This window comes from Meriones unguiculatus, chromosome 10, assembly GCF_030254825.1.
Source record: "Meriones unguiculatus strain TT.TT164.6M chromosome 10, Bangor_MerUng_6.1, whole genome shotgun sequence".
In the NCBI taxonomy this organism is placed as follows: Eukaryota; Metazoa; Chordata; class Mammalia; order Rodentia; family Muridae; genus Meriones; species Meriones unguiculatus.
In genome coordinates, this window is record NC_083358.1 from 26,140,378 (window position 1) to 26,168,028 (window position 27,651).

The following is a 27,651-nucleotide window of genomic DNA, read 5'->3' on the forward strand; positions in this document are numbered from 1 at the left end:
CATAAATGCAAAGGGACATAAGGAGACCACAGCAAAGCTAAGCTGGATGAGCTGTGCTTTTTGCCTTCTGTTTTTAAATAATGGAAACTATACATGGAGATGTGTAATGAAGATGCTTTTGTATGAGTACCATATATTCAACTCCCTCTACATACATTTAGTCAAAAGCAATTCTTTTTGTCTTTGTAGACAAAGAAGAGGTAAACATGTGAGTTCTGCTTTTTTTTTTTTTTATGCAGTTTATTCAGGAACCTTGAACAATCATCTGACCCTGGGGAAAGCCAGCCCACAGCTTAAATAGCCTCTGGGTAGCCAACCCCAGCGTGCCACGTGGGCGATGCAGATAGGTCCACATACATGGAAGCAAGCCAGATCCTCAGCCTTAGCCAAATGTGGAGTTGTTTGTGACAGAGAGCACTCACCATCGGGAAGGTGGAAGGCGGAATTCTGCTTTTATGGTCACTGCTTTTCCAGGGAAGTAAAGAAACACATGCGTAATGAGGGAGACTACAGTGTGATGGATAAGAGCACTGTAAAGATGGTTTTGGAAACACAGAGGTAAAAACAATTAACAGAGTTGTACAAAGGAAAGGTCAAGTAAGATAGCCTCGAAAAGTGAGTCAGGTGATACTCTCTGGTGGAGAAGAATGAGAAGACTCCACACAGGAGGCGCAGTAGGAGTTCAGCTTTGGCTGTACACATAAGACAGAGTAAAGACTGGAGTCACAGAGGAAAGACCAGAGCCGGTTAGATAAGGATGAAGAAACATCAACTGGTGTTTCTGTCTTTAATGAAGCCATTTAATGAGTATGTGAACAAATAGATTATATATTGTATAATCATTCTGAAATTGTATTCTAATACCAAAAGCAAGATATCAATTATTTTTCAGTCCCTAAAATGGAATTGTTTCCTTTTGAGAAATGGTATTGAGTGTAAGTCTGACAGTCTTGTACCAGTCACACATTGCTGTGATTGAAGCACCTTAAGAGACAACTTAAGGGAGTAAATATTTATTTAGTCGTGCTGTTTCAGTGGTGTCAGTAAAACTCAGTGGTGCAATTCAGTCCCTAGCAGTTGGAGTATGCAGCCATGTCTGATCACGTGGCAGCAAAAACTAAGGGAGGGGGAAAACTGCAGAAGTCAACCTAGTGACCCACTTCCACCAGCGACCCCACTTTCTAAAGGCAAAGTTGAATTTCAAAACAGTACTGCCAGCTAGTATACAAGTGTTGAAAACACCGTTCCGTTCAGAATGCTTTAGAATCAAACCGCATCATCATTACGGAGATCCGATAAAACACTTTGCATGTTTTGATTTCATCTGAATCTTGACAAAAATTTGCTAAACAGTCACCATCATTATCACTCATATTTGAAAAAGAAAATTGTATGTAGCACATTTTTTCCAACATATTTAACAATCTGGAATAAATAAAAATATCATAGGGAGAATAAAATAACTTGTTGTGTTATACCCAGTTCGTGAGCCCCAAAAAGTTCTCCAGGAATCGACTCCGTTGCAAAACACATGAAGGTCTCTTTATTGAAAATTACAAGCTGCAGCTCGGGCCTACACAGCACCTACCGCCGAAGCGGCGCCCCGCACCCAGGTTAGTGGGGTGATTTATAGATTCTGGTCCATCCCAGCATGCCCAAGGCAGGGGTAATTCCTGCCTGGCAAGCATCTATTGGTCAAGGTGCTACATTTAGAATCGATTGGCTATAGGAAGGTTCCCAGAACATTGATGACCAGGTGTCCCTCCCTAGGGGGAGGGCCCAGTTTCCTAGCAACTGTATCTCTAGTGGGTGGGGAAAGAACGTGGTGAGGTAGCTCTCCCCTCAGGGAACTTACTGCTATACCGAGCCTACTCTACATAGTGTTAACAATCGCTGCTTATCTTTTGGTCTCTCAGTTGGTAATCATTTAAAGTATGATTCATTAAGAAGGTGTGATGATAGCCCCATTAGCAGAGCGTTTGGATGCTTCTTTAACCAGTCACAGCATCAGTGAATGGAACCAGAAGACCTATTCAAGTAGAGAAGGTGTGTGTCATTGGAATGATTGATAAACCTGTAGATTTGAATTACATAGCTGTAGACTTAAACCTGAAAAAGAAACAATAGGTGTGAAATTGGACATTCTAATGGCTACAGAATCTCTTCTGTGAGTGTTGTACGAATTATTTTGTTGTTATGAGAGAAGTAACTTACAGAGAGATGGCTTATTTTGGCTCCTCGTTCAAGGGGATACAATTAATCATGTGTGGAAAGTATGGTGGGTGGATGGGATTCATTCTTGGTGTTGATTACAATGAAGAAGCTGAGCCATGGGTCTAGAATCGATTGTGACTTTCAAGGCTCATTTCTAGTGCTCTAAGCCAGCCAATGAGGTCCTTTCTTAAACATTTTACAATTTCTCAGTTTCTTCAGACAGTACCAGTAGTGTTCAGACATGCGAGCATATGGGGAGAATTTCACGTTGAAATAATAATAACTATCATTTCAGATTTCTTAATACAATCAACATAAAATATATGGAACAGAAATATGGTCTTATCATGAGTATCACAGTATGGGTAAAAATGAAATACAAAGGCCGAAAGCATTTTTTTTTTTTTTTTTGCTGTCATACTGACATATATCCATTATTTATTCTGGACCCTCTAATAATCATAATTGTATACATTGTTTCCAAGTAATCCAAACTCTGGTTCATCCGTGCTCACTCTTCTCTGTTATTCTTACACATGACTGTGTGTCTTACACATGACAGACACATGTCTGTCTTCTTACACCCGAGAAGAGTTAAGGATGGAAAAATAAGGTCAAATTGCATTATGTACACACACACACACACACACACACACACACACGTGTGTGTGTATGTATATATATATATATATATATATACATATGTATATATATATATATATATATATATATGAAAGTGAAAGGAAGGGGTCATTCTTTACAGGGATTGTAGAGCAATAAGCAAAAGCTCAAGCTGAAGACTTCTGAGTGAAGGGAAGTTAAGTTTGGATAAAAAAAGTAATTCCTTTATGAGTTGGTGCACTTATGAATTTAGACTATCAGAACACTGTTGCATTACAGACATTAACCTGTGCGTGCTGGGTAGAGAAGAATGCACTGTGTTTTTTTCCCCAAAAGCTCTTTCTGAGTGAAAGCTGCTGGCAAGCATTAGTGGCCTCCAGGAGGGAGAGCAGCTCTGCAGCCTGCTGTGCCTTTCTCAAAGGGAGACTAGTGATTCTGCTTTGAACACACGTGCACAAGGTTTTCCAGCATCAGGGTCTTTGTACAGTTAAAAGTGAAAAAAAAAATCTGCTGGTTTGTGTCTGTCAGGATGTCAACATTGTGATGGGCCAGGAATATCAAGTTCCCTCATCATAAATGTCTCCATTACATCACCTGGAGAGTTAGTCAGAAGGAGAACTAACTGCACGCCTTCCTAAATAATTACATACTTCTGTGCGTATCTTGGGCTGTCTTTGCTAAGAAAATGGTGTTCTTTTTTAAATTAGCCACACAATGAACTTGGAGAAATGTACAAAATAAAAGGAGTTCCTATTTTGAGCTGCTTTAACTAGGAGTATTTTATATGGCTGCACCTACATAGTCTTTAACACACTGACATTATGTAAATTAAATATGTTAATCCCCAACTCTGCAATCTTCTCTCATTTAAACTTTTTTCCCCCTTTTGTTACTGGAGAGGAGAAACAAAAAGAAGAAAAAAAAAAAAAACAAAAAGAGATGTAAGAAAAGACTCCTGCCAAAAATAATAGCTATGTTCAATGTTTCCTCTGGTTTCTTATTATTTAAAATGTGCTTTTTTTCTGCCAAGGTCCCATTTAAGTGCATTACCTCCACAAGCTAATAGACTAATTAAAATATGAATAAATAAAAAAAAACACATTTCCCGTAAACTTTTTTTCACCTTTTCTGGTGAACTTAAGAGATTTTTCTGAACTTGGTGTAATCAAGATGTCTTTTGCTTCATTGATTTCTTACTAGAAAAAAGTTTAACTCTCAGTTCTGTAATATACATGAATGTTGGACTGCAAAGTGCAATGTGAAGTTCAAAAAACTGTTTGAGGATAATGTATTTGACCTTCTTATGCTGTGCAGCATTATCTTTAGTGTCTCTTCTCTCTTCTCAGCCAAAGTGTCCTCATATAAAAAATGGGTTTGAATTTTCTCCATCTCAAAAGGTAATTGTGTAGGAAAGAGGTAAGTTCCACCCAATTGGTCTTTGCATTTGTTCATCTTGAGTTGGTAACATGACATTGATTTATCTACTCTTTTAAATCATGTAGTCCATTGCCGAGCGTATTAGAACATGAGAAGTTCCTCCTTTCAGGAGGATGGTTCTGAAGATGGAGAGTAGGTCCAGCTGTGGAAAGTTGTTACAGAGGCCTATCCGCAGTATTACAAGAATGATGTTGGTTGAAAGAGTCATGCCACGGAGTCCTTTCTTAAAGTGTGGAAAGAAACAACAGGCGATATGTGGTACAATTAGTTGTCTATATATAATATCTTCTTGCTGTTTAATGTAACTAGCTGAACTTCATAACTTATTTTGCAAGCTCCCAAGAGCTCGCTTCAGAATACACTTAGAAATATATTTTAAAAATGTCATTGTGTTGGCTGGTTAGATTACTCAGTGGGGTAAATCCTGTTGCTGAGAAAACATGATGGCCTGGGTTTAAGTCTCAGAACTCATGTAAAAGTGAGTAACGGCATCACACAGCTTTCCACTAATGTCTTGGACTTAATGACATTAGTTTTATCCTATCTAAACTTCTCAGACATGTCTGCTAGAAATCTGTGATTGTCACTTGATTCCAGCTGCATCCTTTCACTATAGAAAACACCATTTACAGTAATATGTATTTCCTATTATTTTGGTTTGCTTCATTTTGGTTCTCCTCTAAGACAAGGATCTGTGGTACTATTTCAAGTTTAAAACAAGGAGGTGTCTTTTTTTTTCCAATTACAAGTAATTCTACTCTTATGATTAACAAAGACAAAGAAGAGGCAAGCACTAACAGTCTATTTCATGTGTTTCTTTGTGAGTACACAGGGTATATACAAGGAGGAGAAGGAATACAAAAGTGTTAACTCTTGCAGGCCTATATTTAAATTGTTAGTCTCAGAATCACATTGTATTCCAAACTTAAGTATTAACCTCACTCATCTCAGGCCTTATACTGGTCAAAGCTTTTAAAGTCTCCCATGTACTCAATACTCACTTTTGATTTACCAAACATGTGGGGAATTATTTAGTCATAAGGCAATATAATGGAATACATTGTTAAATTAAGCGTTCATGTTCATGCTTTCAAGGTGTTTGTGCTCTGTTTAAAGAGATAACAATGCACAGGTAAAAAGATGACTATATTAAAAATTAGACACTGTGACTCCTTTTATTCTGGGGTGTGGGAGAAACACTTTCACATAAAATATAGACTTGTTTATGTATGAGTAAAATGTAATACTGTAAGAGGGGGGAAGAATGATTCTTCCCACAAGGAAGAACTTCCACATATAGACTATGAAGAGAAGCCCTGATATGGGACATGGAAAACAAAAAATAAAATAAAATAAAAAAACCAAAAAACTAGTAACCCAAAGACATCAGTTGGTCCCATGTTTATTGCCCTGTTTCTGACCTTTCTATTTTCTTTTTGTTTTTCTTTTTACTCCTTCCACATCTTCTGTTTCATTTGTGTTCTTTTACTTTGTGTTTCTTTGTAGAGTATCAAATTATATTTTACACATAAATATCAAGCTTAGTTGTAATACATTCAGCTTAAACCTTTATTGATTTCTCAGTGCCTCATGAGAAAGCACAAACTATTGCTAACATAGAAAAATTGTATATCACTGGAGTCAGATACTCATTTATTACTTTTTTATTCTTATCAAATATTCCCCAGTTTGTCATAATATTCATCTCTTAAAATTCACTTAGCTATTCATTTCTTGACTAAGGAAGAATTCTCTAACAAATGCCCACTTTTATGTATCACCACTGTTGGGCTAGAAAACACACTGTACTCTATGTGCAGGTCACATTCTTTTTCACTCTGGGATCCTCTTCATAGGTGTAACTGTGTACTTAGGAGTTATGTCTATCATAGCTGGCACAATGGACTCTGATTATGTCTGTTTTTCATTTGCAGCTATAAGGTTTTAGAGCACAGGGAGTTCTGTGTCATTACTTCCTATTCTCAGTATCTAAATAAGCAGGAAGTCATTTGGTACAAGTTCTTAAATGATAGGTTGTTTAAATTATGAATGGAAAACCTTTAAGAAAACACTTGGTCTCGAGACTTTATGTGTTTACATTATAGAGAAAGCACAACTCTCACATAAGTGTTTAAAAGAGCAAGTTTAATGATAAGAATGCATTTAAGGTCAACATGTAGACAAACACTGCTTTTCTTTCTAGTCTCTGTGATGAGAATAAAGGTTTGGATGTCACACAATCAAGAATATATGGAAAGCACAAATCCCACTTTATGAGCGAAGAAATTAAGGAGGAGGAGAAAGAGTACAAGGAGGTGTGAAGAGGAAGAGGAGAACAAAGAGGAGAAATGGAGTGGAGGGGGAAGAAAAGCAAATGAAATTTGGGGGGTGAGAACTGGGTGCATTTGGTAGATTTTATTGGGAGAAGAAGTACTGAATATGATTAAAATACATCTGATGAATTTCTCAAAAAATTAATGTAAGTATTGGAAAAGAGGCCCTTTGCTGTTCACTATTGCCTGATCATAGAATCTTAAAACAGTCAGGACTCAATTTAACTCATCTGAAAGATTATTACTGAATTGTCTTCCATGTTCTGCATTTCTTAAAACTTGTTTTATTTTTAAATTTGTTTGTCATATGCTTTTCAATACTTACTTATTCATTTCACTGCTACACTTACAGTGTAATAAGTCACCCAAGATTTAGTGTGAGGAACAAGTAAGATGTTGGAGGGACCCTGCTGTATAAGGTTGCAATCCTCCCAGTCTGAATAGCCATTCGGAGTTCATTATTAAGGTGGACTCTCCCAAGCATGCCTTCCTACCCTCTACCTGACTTCATCTGGAGATTGTCTTTGGATAAAAATGCTTTTAACCACATTTGATATAGGGCCTTTCAGACAGTTCCCTGTAGTTCTCCCCCACCTGAGTTTATGGGATAATTAAGTACATTTCCTGTTTATATGATAGGAACATGCCATTTAATGCAAATCAAGCATCCTTGAAGTGCCTAGTTTCAACCAATTGTATACACCTATCCTTGGAGCCTCCCACCCACTCCCCAAGGGACGTAAAATCTTTGTTCACTGTAATTAAATTTGAACTAGTTCCCTTTGATCTCCATTGCACTCAGGACCTTCCAAGTTCTGTGCCTCGCCTTCTACTCTTCCTTCCTTCATGGACTATTGGCCAACAAATCCCCAAGGAAAAAGGAGAACCACAAGGAGAGGGCAAAGAAATGCAGTTCATTAGGATAAATACAGTTAGTCTTCTCATTTGGATTACTTGGAATATGCAGCATGTTATTGAGACCTAATACATCTTACTTTATATGAGAAAACCAAAATTTGTGTGGTCTACCTTGCTGTCATTTATATTCATTTTCCAACATCCTTTTATTTTCATACTTTGCTCATCCTAGTCACATATGATCACTGTTCTAATCTCTAAATGAGGTCAGCTTTTGAGAATTCCAAGCTTACATGAAATCACTGTGTATCTGTCTTTTTGTGTCAAACTTATTTCCCTTGACATAATATCTTCTAGGTTCACTCATTGCTAAAAAATTATAGCATCTCACTGCCCTTAATGGCTGGATGATATTTCAACATATTTACAGACTACATTTTCTGATGATTCATACTTTAATAAAATTAGTATTTTAAAAAGATATTGTCACTCTTGAGTTTATTGCAACACTATTTATCACAGCCATATAATATCAAACAATTGACTATAAAAGTATTGCTCTACATCCTGAGTGAGGTATCCCAGAAGCAAAAAGACACACAGGGTATGTACTCACTCATAAGTGAATATTAGTTATATAATGTGGGATAAACATACTAAAATCTTCACATCTAAAGAAGCTAATCAAGAAGGAGGACCTGGCTAAGATTCTCAATCCCCATTCAGAAAGCCAAAGACGATGGACTTTGGAGCAGGAAGAAAACAGGAAACAGGACAGGAGCCTACCACAGAGGGCCTTTGAAAGGCTCTACCCTGCAGGGTATCTAGGCAGATGCTGAGACTCATAGGCAAACTTTGGGCAAATTATAGGGAATCATATGAAAGAAGTGGGAGAGAGTAAGACCTGGAGAGGACAGGAGCTCCACAAGGAGGGCAACAGATCCAAAAATTCTGGGCACAGGGGTCTTTTCTGAGACGGATACTCCAGCCAAGGACCACTCATGGAGATGGCCTGGAACCCCTCCACAGAGGTAGCCCATGGCAGTTCAGTATCCAAGTACCCTCCATAGTAATGGGAACAGGGACTGTCTCTGAGAGGAACTGATTGTCCTGCTCTTTGATCACCTCCCCTTAAGGGGGGAGCAGCCTTACCAGGCCACAGAGGAATACAATGCAGCCACTCCTGATGAGACCTGATAGGCTATGATCAGTAGGAAGGGGAGGAGGACCTCCCTTATTAGTCCTCCCTTATTAGAACTTCGGAGGGCCATGGGTGGGATAGAGGGAGGGAGAGTGGGGTTGGGAGGGGAGGAGTGAGGGAATTATAGGGGGATACAAAGTGAATAAACTGTAATTAATAAAAATAAAAATAACAAAAAATGAAAAAGTATTACTCTGAATATGTGATAGAAAAAGTAAAACAGCATAATATAGAAGCAACAATTTAATTATGTATGAACTGAAGGAAAACATTAAGCTGTATTTTGCATGCAGGGACTTGGGGAGGGGCATGAGTGAAGAAGGGGGAGGGAGGTAGGGATTGAGAGGGAAGAAGGGAGGGGCTTATGGGGGGATTCAAAATGAATAAAGTGTAATTAATAAAATAAAATTTAATTTAAAAAACAGCTTACTTAAAGTATAAGATTGGCACAAATAAAACATATAAGGAAAGAATTCGGTACATGCTGAACATTGATTTCCAGAAAGCTATTGAACCTTGAAATTTTCATTTGACAAGAAAGGCTATGACATAAAGAGGAGATTTACTAAAAAGCACGAAGTCTTTCTTGAAACTTTGCCTTCTGCAACTTGTAAAGGAGCAAACTTTCAGAGAAAGAATGCCTTATGTGAGTCCACAGCAGCCATGAGTGCCACTGATAAAAACAGCCTTGGGGACATGGAGAAGCTCTGCTGAATGATTGAAAGGAAGTACTTGTGGGGACTATTTACTTCCCTTTGAGTTTTAAATTGTGGTGTCATATTTCTTCCACAAGTGTGATAGCCATGGCCTCCATCAGTAGTGAGAGCTCCCCAGACTGACAGGAATGTGTCTTGAATAAATTGCCGGCCTGAGTAGAGCAATGTGGGAAGGAGATAAGGCACAGGGGTCAGAAAGGCAGATACCCTGTCTTGTCCCCAATTCTTCCAGCTTTAGAAGTATAGAGGATTATAATTTGGGCTGCGTTGTAGAGTGCTTACCAAAATTCACAAGCCCTGGTGTTCACTAACTAGTACCACAAGGAGCAGAAAAAGGAAAAAAAAATCAATAAACTGTCTCTTAAGTGGGTATTTACTAAGAAAGAATAAACTAATGTAACTAAAACTTGGAGACATCAATCACTACTGTATTGAACAGCTCAGAATTACATGATATATGTTTGGGACACTGCACCCTAAGATCCATGTCTGTGTTCTGTGACAATGAGGTTCATATGGAAAGCAGAATGGCTAGAATGTCTTAAGCCAGATATCTTGTGCAGTACATATTTCTTTTTTTTCTTCCATCCTCCTATCTAGCTAGCCCAATCTAGCCCTAAAAGTGGCTAGATTGGGCTTTAAAAGATGGTTGCACTGAGTAATCTGATTTCTTCATGTGCTCTTGAAGATCTGTATGAAACAGAAGCTTATCGTCTGCCTCAGTTACTCTTAGAACTGTCATCACCACACATCTGCTGCAGGCAATTTTTTTATGTAGTCACAGGCCAGGACAAATCCAAGTAGAGGTGAGATAGGCCCCATCTGCCAAGGATACAATACTGAAATTTGTATGGCCATTGTCTCTGCCACACTCAACTTTCTGGATAATTCGTCTAAATGATGTCAAAACCACGTTCTAAGAAAATTGTAGGATGCAACTCTGTCTGGCCAAACTGAATAAGGGGTCAAGCAAAGGAAAAAACAAGGATAGTCAGGAAGTATAAAAGTGGCCTGAAAAAATTAACTTCACTTATTTGTAATTGATATCAAACTCAGCACCTATCCTTTGAGCAACTTCATCTGAATTATCTGGAGCGTCTTGATCTCCTAGAACATTTAGTTTACTTTTGACTATATAAGCATCATTGATACAATCTTGTACCTTTGTCTTCACTGAACTAACTTAGAGGCCAAGTTTCCTTCAGAGTCTCTATTCATCCATATGTTGATAATCTCCAGGAGTTAACACTGATCACTGAACTACCTCTGTAAATGCTGAGAACACTAGTAGCATTCTTGGAGGGTTGCTGTACAGAGACAACACAATAAATAGCATGCAATGATCACCTTTGGACAACCAGCAGAAATCTAATACTCGATCAGTTTGCATATTCTCCAATAAAGGTGCTATCCTAGTCTGGGCAGATTATGATCAAATACATTCAAAATAAATCAGCCTCCAGTTGGTTTGGACAAACGAGAAAGGAAAGTGATTTTATCAGTCTCTTTTTACTCTTGGCACCTTCGTTTCATCTATTTTTATGGTATAAATAATCATGTTTATTATATGGCAATTAAATTCCTATCTTTGGAGCTAGTGTCTTTTTTTAAACTACACATTAATGATTGACTTACAAAAGTTGATTGCAACTACTGTGTAATACTTAATTCATGGCATGAAAACATGCTTCAACCTTTACTTTGACCATAGTATAAAATAACACATTGAAAAATTTTATAACCTGTTGTTAAAGGATTATTAAAAATACGGAATGTAGACTTTCAGGTACAGTTTTGTTCACATACAGCTAGAGAAAGAAAACAAATTATGGATATGGCGGGTTCCGCATAGTTAATCATTAAACAAAGAGAAAACCATATTACAGGTGTTTGAAGACCCAATGCAGCACACGGTGCCAGTGTAATGTGTAAGATATCCATATCCTGCCTTTAATAAGACTGCTGCCTATATTTCCTGCTTATATTTGAATTTCTTTCACATTACTGTTAATTTAGATCCTTTATTATTTCAGTGGACAGTGTGATTTCATGAAAAAGTTGTTACTGTTTTTTCAGGCTATAATGTACCTTTCAGTAGATAATAGGTGTGTAGAACTAATTAGTGTTTTCTTTTCTTTCCCTTTGTGATTATAAGGGAAAGAATCATGAGTGGTGAAACAACATAGCAAATTAACTATGGTTGTTGCATGTAAGCTCCTGGAGCAGAATAGGGTAAGGAACTGAGTTCCTGAAACGATCCCATCTCATGGTAGCATGTGAGTAACCTGTTGTGATTAAAATCTGGGGTGATCACAAAGTAAAATTCTCAAGTGTACAGAAAGCATCTCGGGGGTGTAATCCTCATTCTGTCAGTTATCACAACATTATAAAATTATCACACCTCTTAAGGCTCAGTTCATACATCTGCAAACACATATGCTGTGTGAATTAAATGGGATAATACATGTAGAGAGAATGGAAGATTGCCAGGCATACTAAATACTGTAATGTCAGTCAAAATTACAAGGAAATCAGTGGACGAATAATGGTGGGGAGACATTCAATGACCCTATTTAAAGTTTCCAGGGAGATAACAGAGTTTTATATGTTAAAATTGGCTGATACTGAAATATTTTAAGCACAAGTATGGCACAGTACTAGCGTGGATTTAGGAAAATCTTGAAACACCTTCTAGGGATAAATCTGGTGCATGCCCAGGCAGAAAACACTAGTGAGGCACTTCTGTCCTGTAAGGTGGTATTTTCTTGATGTGTTGTTGGCATGATGGAATGCTTGGCTGAGTTCCTTTCTTTCCATTACTTAAAACTTTCCACAGTCATGACTTTTAAAGTATATGACTTATGGTTTAGTAATGGAGAGGACCCCCTACACACTTCTCCATTCTCCAGGTGTGGATATTAGCAGCCCATAAATATGTTTTCGATGTTAAGTCCAAATGTAGATTTGGAAACAGCTCTTAATTATGACTGCATGACCTATATTACACCATTATTTTCTTCTTGAAAAAGAAAAGATACTTTGAAAGGCTCTGACTCTTTCATGTCACAATTAAAATGCAATTTACCTTCCCTCCTTTTATACGTGTAGCCTTAATTTGTGTTTTCTTAGAAAACATGGAGGGCATGTAGTTTGATTTAATGATCTACATGTTTGTTATTTTGCCTCTCTTGTTCAAGAGACTCATGTCCAAGAAAATCAAATTGGGTATCTTGATTTTTATGAGTTCATAAGATGATAATATTTACATGTCAGAGAATCATCATTTCCCCATCTTCATTAATCTTCATTCTTCAGTAGGTCTATTTGGAGTCTATTGAAGTAAAGTTAATTCTCTCTTCCTGGAAAATATAGGTTGGAACAGGTAATACCTAGCTGCTCCAGAATTAAGGAAGCACAAATAATAATGATAATTGTGGTTCTATATGCAAGTATGAGGTATGGAATCCTCACATGACTGAAGAGCAGAAAGTGCTGATTGTTTCCGGCTTGCTCCCTGACTGCCAGACAAGTGTGATGAAGACAATTTACACGTGGAACTTGATTATGAGCAAAAGCATGCCCTTCGCTCCATACATGCTACGTGAGAAAATTTTATGAGCAGAGTTAATAGTGACTAGTAACTGGTTGGTATTATGACATTATGTTAAAAACAAGGACCCACTTAAAGTAGATTAGTTGGAGAATTAGTGATGCCTGAAGCTTTGTATTAATAAAAAAAAACAGCTGTCAATCATTAATCATTTATAGCCATCATTGTGAATACTTGTGAGGATGCAGCCTGTGAGGTCTGCTTCTGCAGTATAGCAATCAATATCACACGTCTCAAACTTGGAGTCTAAAGTGATAGGGGATTTTCACAATGTTATGCAGGCATAGATAATGGAAAGATCTGACTTTTCTTATTTCTCAGCTTTTCTCCTGCAGTTAAGCTTTCCATTGGAAGCCACAGGACTGCAGTCACCATCATAGCCTTTCTAGAATTATGGAGGAGGATGAAGGTGGTGAAGATGATTGACAGAAAACTGGTTACATAATTTCTTTTTATATAACTTTTTATTTTTTAAATTAATTACAGTTTATTTACTTTGTATCCCAGCTGTAGCCCTGGTTCCCTCCCAATCCCACCCTCCCTCCCTTATCTCCTCCCTGCCCCTCTCTAAGTCCACTGATAGGGCAGGAATGGATTGAGAAATTGTGATACATTTACACAATGGAATACTACTCAGCAATTAAAAACAAGGAAATCAAGAAATTTGCAAGCAAATGGTGGGATCTAGAAAAGTTCATCCTGAGTAAGGTATCCATCCCAGAAACAGAAAGACTCACACAGTATATACTCACTTATAAGTGAATATTAGACCTATAAGATAGGATAAATATACTAAATTCTGTATACCTAAAGAAGCTAAACAAGAAGGAGCTCCCTGGGTAAGATGATCAACCCTCACTTAGAAAGACAAATGAGATGGACATTGGAAGTAGGAGAAAAGAAGAAACAGGACAGGAGCCTACCACAGAGGGCCTCTGAAAGACTCTACCTAGCATTGTATCTAAGCAGATGATGAGACTCATAACCAAACCCTGGGTGAGTGCAGGGAATCATATGAAAGAAGGGGGAGTTAGTAAGACCTGGAGAAGACAGGAGCTCCACAAAGACCAAATATATCTGGGCCCAGGAGTCTTTTCTGAGACTGATTCTCCAACCAAGGATCATGCATAGATATAACCTACAACCCGCGCTCAGAAGTAGCCCATTGTAGCTCAGTCTCCAAGTGGTTTCCCTACTAAGGGAACAGGGACTGTCTCTGACATGAACTCTGTGGCAGGCTTTTTTATCACCTCCCCCTGAGGTAGGAGCAGCCTTGTTAGGCCACAGGGGAGGACATTGCAACCAGTCCTGAAGAGAGCTGATAAACTAGGGTCAGATGGAAGGGGAGGAGGACCTCCCCTATCAGTGGACATATTTTCTTTTGATCATTTTTGTTGTTGTTTGTTCGTTTTTCTAAGCTTGATGTAGTAAGAGAAAGTTCTAAAATAAAAATGAAACAAAGGAAAGGAAAACAATTGATTAAAAAAAAAAAAGAAAACCCCAAAACAGTGTTTTCTTTTTTGTTTGTTTGTTTTGCATTTACAGGGTCTTAAATTTGAGGTCCAGTACCCCTGTAGAATAACTGGTTTTGGTGATATGCACTTATCATCCTAGTCCTAAGAAGGTGAATAGAAGCAGATTCAAGCCTGGTACTCACTGTCCAACAGCATAGTCTACTTGGAGAGTGCCAGGGTAATGAGAGAGTCCTTCTCTGAAAAAGTAAGATGTGGGTAGGCTGAGGAATATCATGTGAATCTGATTTGTGGCTAGTATGTGCATACAGGCACACCTGTACAGCCATAAACACACCCATACAAAACACAAACACACATACGTTCATTTTTAAAATGAATAATAATGAAGCAAACTAAAAATAAATAGTCATATGAACAAACTTTTAGAATAATATGAGCTATGGAAATAGGAAGAAATGCTAATGATCTTAATATTTTTTTATAATTTAAAATTTTATATTCTATTGACCATACATGACCTTGCAAGATAAACAAAATGGCATAGGTAATTTCAGTGACCCTTCATAAAAATTTTTGAAATATTTAGATACAGTATAATTAAATGCATTATAATAATTTCAATAATTAATTTCAAAATTAGTATATGAACTGAAACCTAGGTTCACAACTCAAAATAATACAAATTTTTATGCAAATACAGTGTAAAGATTAAATTATTTTTCTTAATATAAAGAAAAGAAAAAGAAAATAGTGAACATCATTAAAGGTGACAGGGGAGATAATAGCTGTAATTAGAGTCAGTGTAATAATAGGGCTGGAAAAGAGCTGAATAGCAACATCAGGACACTAAACCTGGTTTCAGGTTATATTAATGTATAAATGCCTCTGGAATTCTTTAACTCCTAGCATCGCCTTTATGGTTCAACCTTGAAAACAGAGTTAAGGACTGGGAAGACAGACAGGTTGGCAAATTGCTTGTCTGTCCCTGCAAACAGAAGGATCTAAGTTCAACTTCAAAACACGCACGGCGTGAGGATGTATGCTTTTAATGTCAGTGTTGGGGAGGCTTGATGGGAGTCTACTTGGTCATCTCCCAGACCAAAGAGGGAGACATTGTTACACTGTTTCAAAAATTCATAAGTAAGTAAGTAAATAAGTATATATATACATACATACACATACATATATGGATATGAGAGAGAGAAAAGGAAGGAAAGAAGGAAGGAAGGAAGGGAGGGAGGGAGGGAGGAAGGAAAAGAAAGAAAGAAAGAAAGAAAGTCAAAAGGCAGGCCTGGAGAGACTGCTCAGTGGTTAAGAGCAGTACCTTTTCCCCAAGGCATTCAGATTCAGTTTCTAGCACAGATATTGCGGCTCACAACTATCTGTAACTCCGTCTTCAGGGGTTTCAGTGTTGTCTGATGGCCTCCTTGCTCACTACATGTAAATGTGGAATAAAGATACACAGGCAAGTCAAACACAGAAAATAAAAATAAAAGTCCTAGTAATAAAAAATAAAATAAACAAAATATTTCTCCAGAAGAACAACACTCAGTCAAAGACATTATGGCAATACCAATAATAACAACATAAAAGATATTCTGGATGGTCTGGAGGCTTCCATTACTTAGAAATATTAGTAAAACCATGCCAAATATGACAAGAGAGTATATACAAGTACTTAGTAACCTTCTTGAGTAACTGAAAGGCTACTCAAACACCCTCTTAAAATACCTCTCTGACTAGAAGTCAGTAACTTTCCAAATTTTGGTAACAGTGATGGTTTAAAAAAAATTACTGAGGTTTGGTTAGCAATGAATATAAATGGCCTCTATTTATATAGCAAGAATGCATAGAATAGAATACATAAAAACAAAGGGACTCTTACGAAAGGAGAGACGAAAGACCAGGAGGTGACAGGAGCTCCACAAGAAGAGCAACAGAACCAAAAAAAAAAATCTGGGCACAGGGGTCTTTTCTGAAACTGCTACTCCAACCAAGGACCATGCATGACGATATCCTAGAATCCCTGCAGATGTAGCCCATGGCAGCTCAGTGTCCAAGAGGGTACCCTAGTAAGGAGAACAGGGACTGTCTCTGACATGAACTCAGTGGCTGGCTCTTTGATCACCTCCCCCTGAGGGGTGAACAGCCTTACCAGGCTACAGAGGAAGACAATGCAGCCAGTCCTGATGTGACCTGACAGGCTAGGATCAGATGGAAGGGGAGGAAGCCCACCTCATCAGTGGACTGGGGATGGGGCAAGGCAGGAGAAGAGGGAGGGATGAAAGGAAGGGGTCCACGGCTGGGATACAAAGTGAATAAATTATAATTAATTAAAATTAAATATGGCAAAAAATCAGTGCAGATACAAACAACAATTAGAAAAAAAGCTGTGCCAAAAATAGATGCTGATGATTCTACATCATGCCAACTATCCAAGTCCCATATTTAAACATGTCTTATATTTAAACAAGTCCCATATTTAAACATGCATGTCAGCCTATAAAGTGTCATATGTGCCATTGAAATGGAGCATTTCTCATTGCTTCTTCCTTTCACCTTTCCCCGATGCTATAATTTTCTCTTCCCTCCTTCATCCATTTAATATCCATTCTGCATCATCCTTGCCCCAATGATAATTAGTATACTAATTTCAATTCACAGAAACAGAAGGTGAGCCCTAGTGTTATTTGTCAGCTCATTCCAAGTTTGACCTGTTAAGTGACCAAGCTGAGACAGGTACTGGCTTGGCTAACACTCAAGGTATCCATTCCAAATCATTCTTCATTGATTTTCCACTCTTCATCTATTTTCTTCTTCTGTCAGATTAATTTTTGATGGAATTTTGAGAAAAAAATAGATGATAAAAGAATCCAGGTACAGAAAGGCTTGAGTGAAAGGAAAAAAAAAGCAAAGAAAGAAAAGAAACTATAATGTACCATATAACACAGACAAGGTGGGAGAAGATTACATAAGGGATGAGGAAACAGAAACAAAGACTTCATGTGTAGTGTTCATGTAAAGGGAAAATATACTTTGCTAGCTGGTATAAAATTAATCTGATTTCATAGTTCTTATCTTCCAGCAGAAATACTATGTTGTCTTGTTGGAATGTATTATGCTGTAATCAATGCTAAATTTTCTGGATCTGATTTTTTAATGAAAATATAGTTGTTAAAGGTGCATTCATATTTGAGGATGAGAAATCTATAGAAGAAAACTTAAAACATCAAAGATATTGCAGAAAGTTCTTGAGGGTGGTAGTTAGGGGTGGGGATTTTAGAGAGATGCTTTTCTTTCTTTCTTTCTTTCTTTCTTTCTTTCTTTCTTTCTTTCTTTCTTTCTTTCTTTCTTTCTTTCTTTCTTTCTTTCTTTTTTCAATGCAGTTTATTCAGGAACATTGAACAATCCTCGGACCCCGGGGAAAGCCAGCCCACAGCTTAAATAGCCTCTGGGTAGCCAACACAGGCGTGCCACGGGGGCAATGCAGATAGGTTCACATACATGGAAGCAAGCCAGATCCTCAGCCTTAGCCAAATGTGGAATTGTTCGTGACAGAGAGCACTCACCATCGGGAAGGTGGAAGGCGGAAACCAGCTCCATCTTTAAGGCATAGCATTCCGCAGCTCTCTACAGTTCCCCCTTTTTGTTTTAGACGCATCAGGCAAGAGTAGAGGTCTGATCTCTGATATTAGAAATAAATTGGGACTTTGTACAGATGTTCATTTAGGTGTCATCCACCCAAAGAGCATCAGACCCGTCCGATACCTTTTTCTCAGAGGCGGGACCTGGGGCATCAACCCGCATGCAATCAGACATGCTCTTCTCTGGGTCCAAAGCGGCTGACCCTGAGTGCAGTGCTTAGCCTCGCATCCTGAGCGTATCATTTTAGCTTTTTATGGTATCCAACCATGCTTGGGGAGAATGTCCTGCTTCAATGGCTGTAAAGGCCTGAATGATCATGGCTGCATCACACTGTTGTGAGACTCTAATCTTGCATATATACCACAGGCAAACCAAGGAGACCAACACCAGAAGGCCTGCTAACGCTCCCATGCCCGCCCATTCCTTCAGATGATTCATGGCTGCAGCAATCCATGGTGATAATCCTGTGGCTAGTCCTGCGTCCACTCCGGTAGAATTTACTGTGACAATGGCCACTCTCAGCTGCTCCATCGTAGTATCGAATTCTCCAGTCCAATTACCTAAAATATAGCTCAACAATTGTTTAGACAGATTTGCAGCACAGGAAAAATTCTCATGTTGTATGCTAGTGACACAAAGTCCAGCATACTTTCATTGACAGCCAGGTTGAGCGATTTGCCATAGGGTATCAATTTGCTCCTGCACGAGGTCAATCGAGAGATGCTTTTCTTAGTGATGGGGGAGGGAAAAGTTTGGAACATGTTTACTAAATCTCTTTCACATGCCCAAGTGCTCACTGGACCCCTTACACATCTAATTCTTCTCAAATCCCTTGAAAACTGTTAACCTCATTTTAAGATAAGGAATTGAGTCTGGGTAATGTGATTCCCACAGCTGGTGAGTGACCATATGTTAACTGAAATTCTCCTCATTCTAAAAGCCACAGTTAACTCCAGTTTGCCAGGTTTTTCTTTCCCCTCAAACATAGGAGAAACCCAAGTTTATTGCTGGTGTTGCTTTCATTTGCTTCTAAATATAATTAGTTAAATTTGAACTTCTTCCTCTCATGGTTGTTTTTTGCATGAGGTAATGATTCAAAGATGTTGATTTCTATACATATTCAATCTTAGATCATGAATTATGCTGTCATACAAAACTTTATAGTACACACATGTTTAGTTCTTGGATAATGTACGAAAGAGAAATTCCCCACTTTAACTTATATGAATAAGAAAGATTCCTTATGCCATATTCAGGAATGATGATTTATTTATTTATTTATTTATCCATTTATTTATTTAGGTAAGGCTAGGCAACCTCATAGGTTTCAGAATGTAAAAGTTTGACATTTATAAGAGTGTTTCTGAGCTCTGCCAAACACCAACTCATGAAGTCAGGTTGTGGCACTTTCTGTGGCATTTGGTTGGCCTCCATATAAGTCAGAAGGAGACAAATACATCACAGAGTAATTCACCAAAAAAGAAATTTAAAAATCAAGTTTAGAAGTAGTCAAAACATTTCAGCTCAAAAGTGATTATCCAAATATTCACCATAGTTTTCTTGCTTCTCAGCAGGTGAGCTTAAGTAAGAAACAGCCATTCTAAGTATCTACTTCACTTAAAAAAATGGACAAACACAATGATTATTATATGAGATTACAGTGAATCTTATGAGCATTCAGATTTGACAAGAATTGTTATAAAACTTGAACCATGCTGTAATTTTTCCTATCATTGATATGCTGCACTTTTCTTTTCCCTCTTCACATCTACAGTTCAATTTTATAGATGTTCTCAGGAAACTGGAGGCCATGTAGAAATGTGAGGAAGTAGTGACCTAATTTGTAAGCAAATATTGGGGTAAGAATCTGACAAAAGCCTGTGGAGATGGTGGGAGGCATAATAAATCCACAGCATGCTTAACTGGTATCCTGAGACCTGATGGAAGGAGATCAAGGAAGAATAGAAAAGGAAGAAGAAAGGGAGATGAGGGAGATACAGATACTTAATAAAAAATAATTATTATTTATCTCTTCCAAAGGTTGTCTGCTGAATTAGTTTTTTTCATACACCAGTACAGTAATTTGGAACAGAAATAGATAACATTTTCTTTAGTTTTGTATTTCAACAAAAGTCAAACAACGCATGTTAAAAGACAGGTACTGGCTTGGCTAACACTCAAGGTATCCATTCCAAATCATACTTCATTGATTTTCCACTCTTCATCTATTTTCTTCTTCTGTCAGATTAATTTTTGATGGAATTTTGAGAAAAAAATAGATGATAAAAGAATCCAGGTACAGAAAGGCTTGATGACTTCAAGTTATTTCATGCACAGAATTATAAAGACTGAATAATTTAATTATACGTCAGATGTTCAAATGTCAGAAGATTGAAAAACACTGACATATTAATGTACAAGAATAATGTCAGTAGGACCAGCAAGATGGCTTCTCAAATAAGGATGCTTGCCTCCAAGTCTGCTCAGCTGATTTTGGTCCCCATGAACCATATGAATAAGAGAGAACCATTCCTTTCAAGTTGTGTGATCTACATACACTCATTACTGCTTGTGTACACTGCACACAGTCAGACACAGAGAGACGTACACAGAGAAAGATACACACACACACACACAAACATACACAAACAGACTAAATACATTCAAGAGAAGAGTTTTAAAAAACAAATCTGACAGGAGCCTACTGCAGAGGGCCTCTGAAAGACTCTACCTAACAGTGTATCAAAGCAGATGTTGAGACTCATAACCAAACCTTGGGCAGAATGCAGGGAATCATATGAAAGGAGGGGGAATTAGTATGACATGGAGAGGACAGTAGCTCCACAAGGACAAAATATATCAGGGCACAGAGGTCTTCTATGAGACTGTTTCTCCAACCAAGGACCATGTACGGATATAAACTAGAATCCCTGAACAGATGAAGCCCATGGTAGCTCAGTGTCCAAGTGGGTACCCTACTAAGGGGAACAGGGACTATTTCTGGCATGACCTCAATGGCTGGCTCTTTGACCCCCCCCGAGGGAGGAGCAGCCTTGCGAGGCCACAGAGTACATTGCAGCCAGTCTTGAAGATACCTGATAAGCTAGAATCAGATGGAAGGGGAGGAGTACCTCCCCTATCAGTGGACTTGGAAAAGGGCAAGGAGGGGATAAGAGAGAGAGGATGGGATCGATCAAGTGAGAATGAGGAAGGGGGCTACAGCTGGGATACAGAGTAAATAACCTGTGATTAATATAAAAAATAAAAATTATTAAAAAAATTTAAAAGGCAAATCTGAACAACTCCATTGTGTTACTTTTGAATCTCTGTGCACCCTTTTCATTAGTTAAATCTCTTAATTTATATATCTCCTGAAACTTCAGAGCTTTACATAAAATTATAATACCCAATCAAAATGAATGAAGTATAAATGAACATGCTTAAAATTTCAGATCGAAAGTGATAAACCAAATATTCACCCTGGCTTTATTGCTTCCCAGCAGGTGACCTAAAGCAAGAAACAGCCATTCTCAGTTTCTAATTTCTCATTTTAAAACAAAACAAAGCAAAATACCAACTCTATGATTATTTTATGATGAGAACGTGTGAGGATAAGGGGACATTAGGTATGTGAAACACACTGAAATTCTCAGTCTCCTACTTCTACTACCCATCAGAATTTTCTGTTTTCCAAAACATGTACTAGTCAGGCTTCTCAACACCAAGCAAATTTAAGGGATAAGGCAAAGTTACAGTATTTGGTCTGATAAGAGCTTCATGGTGAAAGCTTTCCAGTGCTGCTGTGAAAGTACAGCCTCCAGCTGGATATTAAGGACAACTCTTATTTTGCAAAGATGAACCGGGTCAAGCCACCCATTCGGCTTCCTGCCTGGCAGGTATAATCCATTACCTTTGTGACGCTGGCCTACAGAATCCCAAAGGACTCACCTCTCCAAGCCCACTGTAAGTTTGATGCTTCTCTAATTTCAATGCTAACTTGACCTACAGATGATCAGGAGCCTCACCCTTTGCCTTTCATCAGAAGAATGACGGTTATGAACCATTCTTAGATTGGTACTTCTTTGACTCTATACAGGAGCCCTTTTGGAAGCTCATTTCATAGAGCTGAAAATGAAAAAAGAAAATAAGCATTGTTTGCTCAAAGCTTCTATGATTGAAATTTTTATTTACTAAATTTCATCCTCACTTCCCTCCTTCTGTTGGTATTATCAAGTGAATGAGACATTGGGGAATCAAAGCCTTTTCAATTACAGCTTTTCATCTTTGTTTACACTGCAGTGAGTAATGTTTTGCTTTTATTAACCAAAAGAACCATTTTATTTCTTGTTTCATAAAAACATATTTTCTCCATTCTCGGATACATGATACCTTGAAACAATTCTTTTATATACTTTCAATATTATAATAGGTACTGATTTATTGGGCATAGGACATAATTTAACATGTCAATATGCTTTTATTTTTTACCTTCACATTTTACATTTAATGTTATTTTTTATAATTTATTCACTTTACATCTTGATTTTGTCCCCCTCCCTTGTCTCCTTCTTGTCCCACCTGTCCTCCTTCTTTCCCTATCCTCCTCCCTAGTCCACTGATAGGGGAACTCCTCCTCCCCTACCATATGACCCCAGATTATCAAGTCTCATTAAGACTGTCTTCATCCTCTTCATCTATGATCTGGCAAGCCCTCCCTGCCACCAGAAGGAAGTGATCAAAGAGTGGGCAACACAGTCCATGTCAGAGACAGTCCCTGTTCCCCTTACTAAGAGACATACAAGGGGACTGAGCTGCCTATGAGCTACATCTAAGCAGGGGTTCTAGGTCATCTCCATGCATGGTCCTTGGTCTCTGTAGGCACCCTCTAGGGAAATAAAAGGACTCAGAGGGGGCAGGAGCTTGATAAGGAAACCAATAGAGCCAATTCTTTCATATTTGTAAGCACCAGATAAGCAAACTTAATGAAATATATAGATGATATAAGTGAAGAACAACATGAATGGTAATTTTTAAAACACATTTTAGTTGAGTCTAGACTTTAATGACTGAGCCATCTCTCCAGCCCTTTAAAAAAAAACAATTTTTTTAAAAAAAAATTTGGAAAAAAATTAGACATACTTTAGATATGTAATCAATAATAAATTATCTTATTGATTATATTCAGTTCATACTCATGCAAATGCAAGATCTGGGAATTATATTCAAATCTCCATGATTCCATGGCAGCAGGAATCATGGTATAAACATCTTATGGAAACCTTGAGTATTATATAAAAAATAAAGGAAGGCAGAATCCTCTAGTAAGTCCTGGAGCAGTATTTTCAAAACTCGTGTCTAAGTCATAGTAGCAGGATTATGTAAAGAGTTGCTTTCGCTTGGACTTGAAATGACCCTGCCTTGTTAACATTACAATAAGTTATTGAACAACTAGTCCCTGAATTGTCAGTGCTCAGAGATAGGGTTTAGGGGAAGAGATTAGAGCACAAGGACTGTGCTTTCTTCCCTTGATAGATTCTAAATTTAAAAACTGCACAGAATGATTTTTTGTTTTATTTTTTTTTGTTTTGTTTTTTGTTTTTTGTTTTTTTGTTTTTTTTTTTTTTCATGCAGCTGTGGACGGTAGGGCCTGGTTGGAGAAACTTCTTCAACTTAAACGTATCTTTGATAGATATACCTTGCCCTGGCCCCTACGTCATAACTTTGGCTTCCTGGCTGTCCTGAGGTTGTAAAAATGATCTACCATCCCTACTTCCAGGATGTTTTACCTCACAACAAGCCTACAATGGTGGATACAAATGACTATGCCTTAAATCCATGAACAAAAATAGATATCTCCTTTTTTATATTGTTTCTCTTTGTTTTGGTCACAGTGGCATAAAGCATGGTAACGCACTCTTTAAAAGGAGATTGTCGCAGGGTCTATCTTTAAGCACCTAAATCAGAATTACAGGTGTGTTCCCCTAACACCTGTAATTTTTCAAAACACTGCATTATTGCTAAGCCTGTTACAATTTTAAAACCAGTAACTAATAGTTAAAAAAAGAAAATAGATGCATAGTCAGAAAGAAGAAGAGAACTTAGGTCTGTACTGAACTGTTCTATTGTCATCAAAGTCACATGGTACAAATAACTTGCTTCTTCTTCCTCTTCCTAAACTCAATAGAAGGCAACACTATGAAGAATATTTGACCTGCACAGAGATGAACTTCCTTTCTATTCCCAATATTATGGATATTTCCTGTTGTGGATACCTGACTGAAACATGCCAGACAAATGGCATCCTTATACTCTTATAGGCTGTGTTTGCCTTCATGGTGAATAGCAAAGACAGTGGTGGAAGAAAATGAGCATGACAGTTTCGTCCTACAGATGTCAGTGACCGGAGTGACTATTGTTTGAATCTTGGCTCAGCCACTGTTATCATGGTGTCCTGTGCAGCTCTTGTTTCTTTGAGGGATTTTGTACCTGCGGTGCTTTGATGTACCATATAGTCTAACACATGTAAACGCTTGTTCTCCAGCTGGTAGCACTGTTTGGGAAGGTTGAGAGGTGTCATCATGCTGGAGGAGGTATGCCACTGGAGGCGGGATTTGGGTGTTTATAAATTCACACCAATTCTAGTTCACTCTGATTTTGTGCTTGTGGTTAAAGGCATAAGGCCTCAGCTTTCTGCTTCTTCTGCCAGTGGCCTCTTTCCCATTGTCATGAATGCTAACTGCCTAGAACCATAACCCAAATAATATTTTCCCTTAATAGGCACTACTTTTATTGTTTTTTATCGTATAAATAGAAAATCAACTAATATGATAGGGATAATTCAATCTATCTAAATACTGTAGTGTGTGTGTGTGTGTGTGTGTGTGTGTGTGTGTGTGTGTGCATTATGGTGAAAGGGCATTGGTCATTGTGCCATAATAAGACAAGCCAAAAATGTACTTCCAAACTTCTGCTTCACTTCATCATCATCATGCAAAAACAATTCTAAAATCAAGACACCATAATTTCTCATGGAACTATCATGAATCCTGCTCTTATTAAAAAGAAAACAGAAAATAAATGAGATAAGAAGAAAGACACAAAGGAGAAAGAATGATTATTTAAGGGAAAGAACAGGAAGGGAAGAGAAGAGCACAAAGAAGAGAAAGGAGAATGTGGGAAAGAATTCTCTGTCTGTACCAGTTCCCACCTCAGACCTTGGTAAGCACAGTGGGGTGATAACACCTCACCTTGTAAAACTTCTACAGCCCATGCACATAGACATTTGCTCACATTTTCATGCCCTCAAACACCCCAATCTTCTGCCACTAGTCCCTCCGTCTATCCACAAGCTCTTCTCTATACTTTCCCAAGATAACTAAGACCTACCTATGCTCAGCAGGAACAAGTCTTGGCCTTCCATGAATTCTAAAGGATGGCTTCCTTAGTTTAACAAAAAGGTAGCACTCATTCCTCTCATACCTCTCAATCTTGAAGAGGATGGTTGATCTGTATGGTGCAAAGCACTTTAGCTGTGTATCCATCATGTTTCCATCCATTCAAGGTTGTGAGATTCTTCCAGAAACCATCAGAAAAAAAGATGAATATGGACAGAGTGAATTTTTTTTTCAGGCTAAGTGTGGTACTGTCTATTTCCAAAGAAGACAAAAAGTGCATTGCTGCTATTACTATGATTTTTTACCATTGCAGTCTTTGGAAAATGATTAATTTTGGCATTATGAATATATTATAGTCACATTGAAGAACCACCAGAGAAGATTCTGAATAATGCTAATGTACCTATCCCATCCCAGGCAAATTGAATTAAAGCATTAAAGCTATTTAAAATATTCCCCCAGGTAATTTTAGTGTTAATGGGACTTGGGGCACTGTTAGAGAAGTAGAGCATTAGTCCACTTCCTCGCCTACCTTCATTAGAAAGAATTCAGTGGAAGCGAAGAGAAGAAGGGCTGATTAACTCATTTATCCCTGAATGCATCAGACTTGACTTCCCAAAATCGTTTCCTAAAAAGATGGGGTAGCAGACTTGTCCAACACTTTGCATCAATTACATTGTTGTTTACTTAACTACATTATAATACGAGAGAGAGAGAGACAGACAGAGAAAGAGAGAGAGAGAGAGACTAGTTCTTTAAATGGCATGTAATTGGTACTTCAGAGATTTTAAAATATATTTTCTATCTTGTCCCATAACTGTAACATCAAGAGCAGAACATGTGCTGACATTGACATGTCCCTGAAGTACAAATTTTATAGATCTCTCAGTATTGGGCTAAGCTTCTCCCTAAGTCTACAGCCCTGAGAGTAAGTTTACTGGTATGGAGAATACTTCAATAAATCTATTTTATAGAATTTCATGGGTAAATCCATGTGAAAATGACCGGAGCACAGGAGATCAGTAAATGTTGGTGACCTAGCAGTGTGCTCCTTATTTAACATTGTTTCTGTTTAGCTGTCTGGAAGAGTCAATGTTAAGACTTCCGTTTTCTATAGATTTAACATCTCCCAGAATACTAACAAATGTCAACTCCCCCTAGTTATTTGTGGCTGCTCTAATTCTTGTTTATAGAAGCTGCCAGCCAGTGCTTTTAGCACTTACTAATAATCACAGCTCTTCTAAATCCACATTAATGCTTCTGAAATGGCTGCTTCCCTTTGAAAAGATCTGTTGTGTTGACTGGTATACTAGACTTCATAGAGACAAAACCAGGTTGGCCAGAGGAATTTCCTAGTCATCCCTTCAAACAATATTTTTTTTCCGAGTATTGTTTTTTTTTTGGGGGGGGGGTGTAGTTTTTATTAATAACCTTTTATTTCCCTGACCCAAATTGACCACCTGCATAATGACATCAGTCTACTCACATGGATTCTCAACGTCCATCCAGACATTTGCAGTTGTTCTCATTCTCATTTGGTCTTTGAAAAACTGACTCTGAATTTTGATGGTTTCCATGGTGTTTGCAGTGGCCAAGAGAAAGGCATGTTAGGGAAGTGTTATTTCCACACACATTTTATGATTCATTCCTTTTTACCACCTAGTGTATTTCTCATATTCCTTCCAAGTTATCACTAAATTCATTTACAAAATATTTTAAAACATCCTGAATTTGTTGTTGGTTGTAATAGTTTGAGTGATAATGGCCTCTACAGTCTCATGCTTGAATACCTGATTCTTACTTTGGGGAAGGATAAGGACGCATGGCCTTGTTAAAGGATTTGTGTTACTGCTGAGGGCCTCAAAGATTTGAAAGACTCTCGTCATTCCCAGTGAAATCTCTGTTTCCTCTTTGTGAATTAGCTGTTGCTTCAGCACCTTGCCTGCCTACCTGCTGCTATGCTCACCAGCATAATGGCTTGAGACTGCCATTACTTCATAATTATAAGACACAAATAAAGTTTTTCTCTCTTTTATTTGCCTTGGTCATGGTGTTTTAATACAACTAATATAAAAGACTATGATGTGGAAGGGCTTTTACCTCTGTGAAAAAATTGATCATGTTACTTTTCAGAGACATGTGAGAGA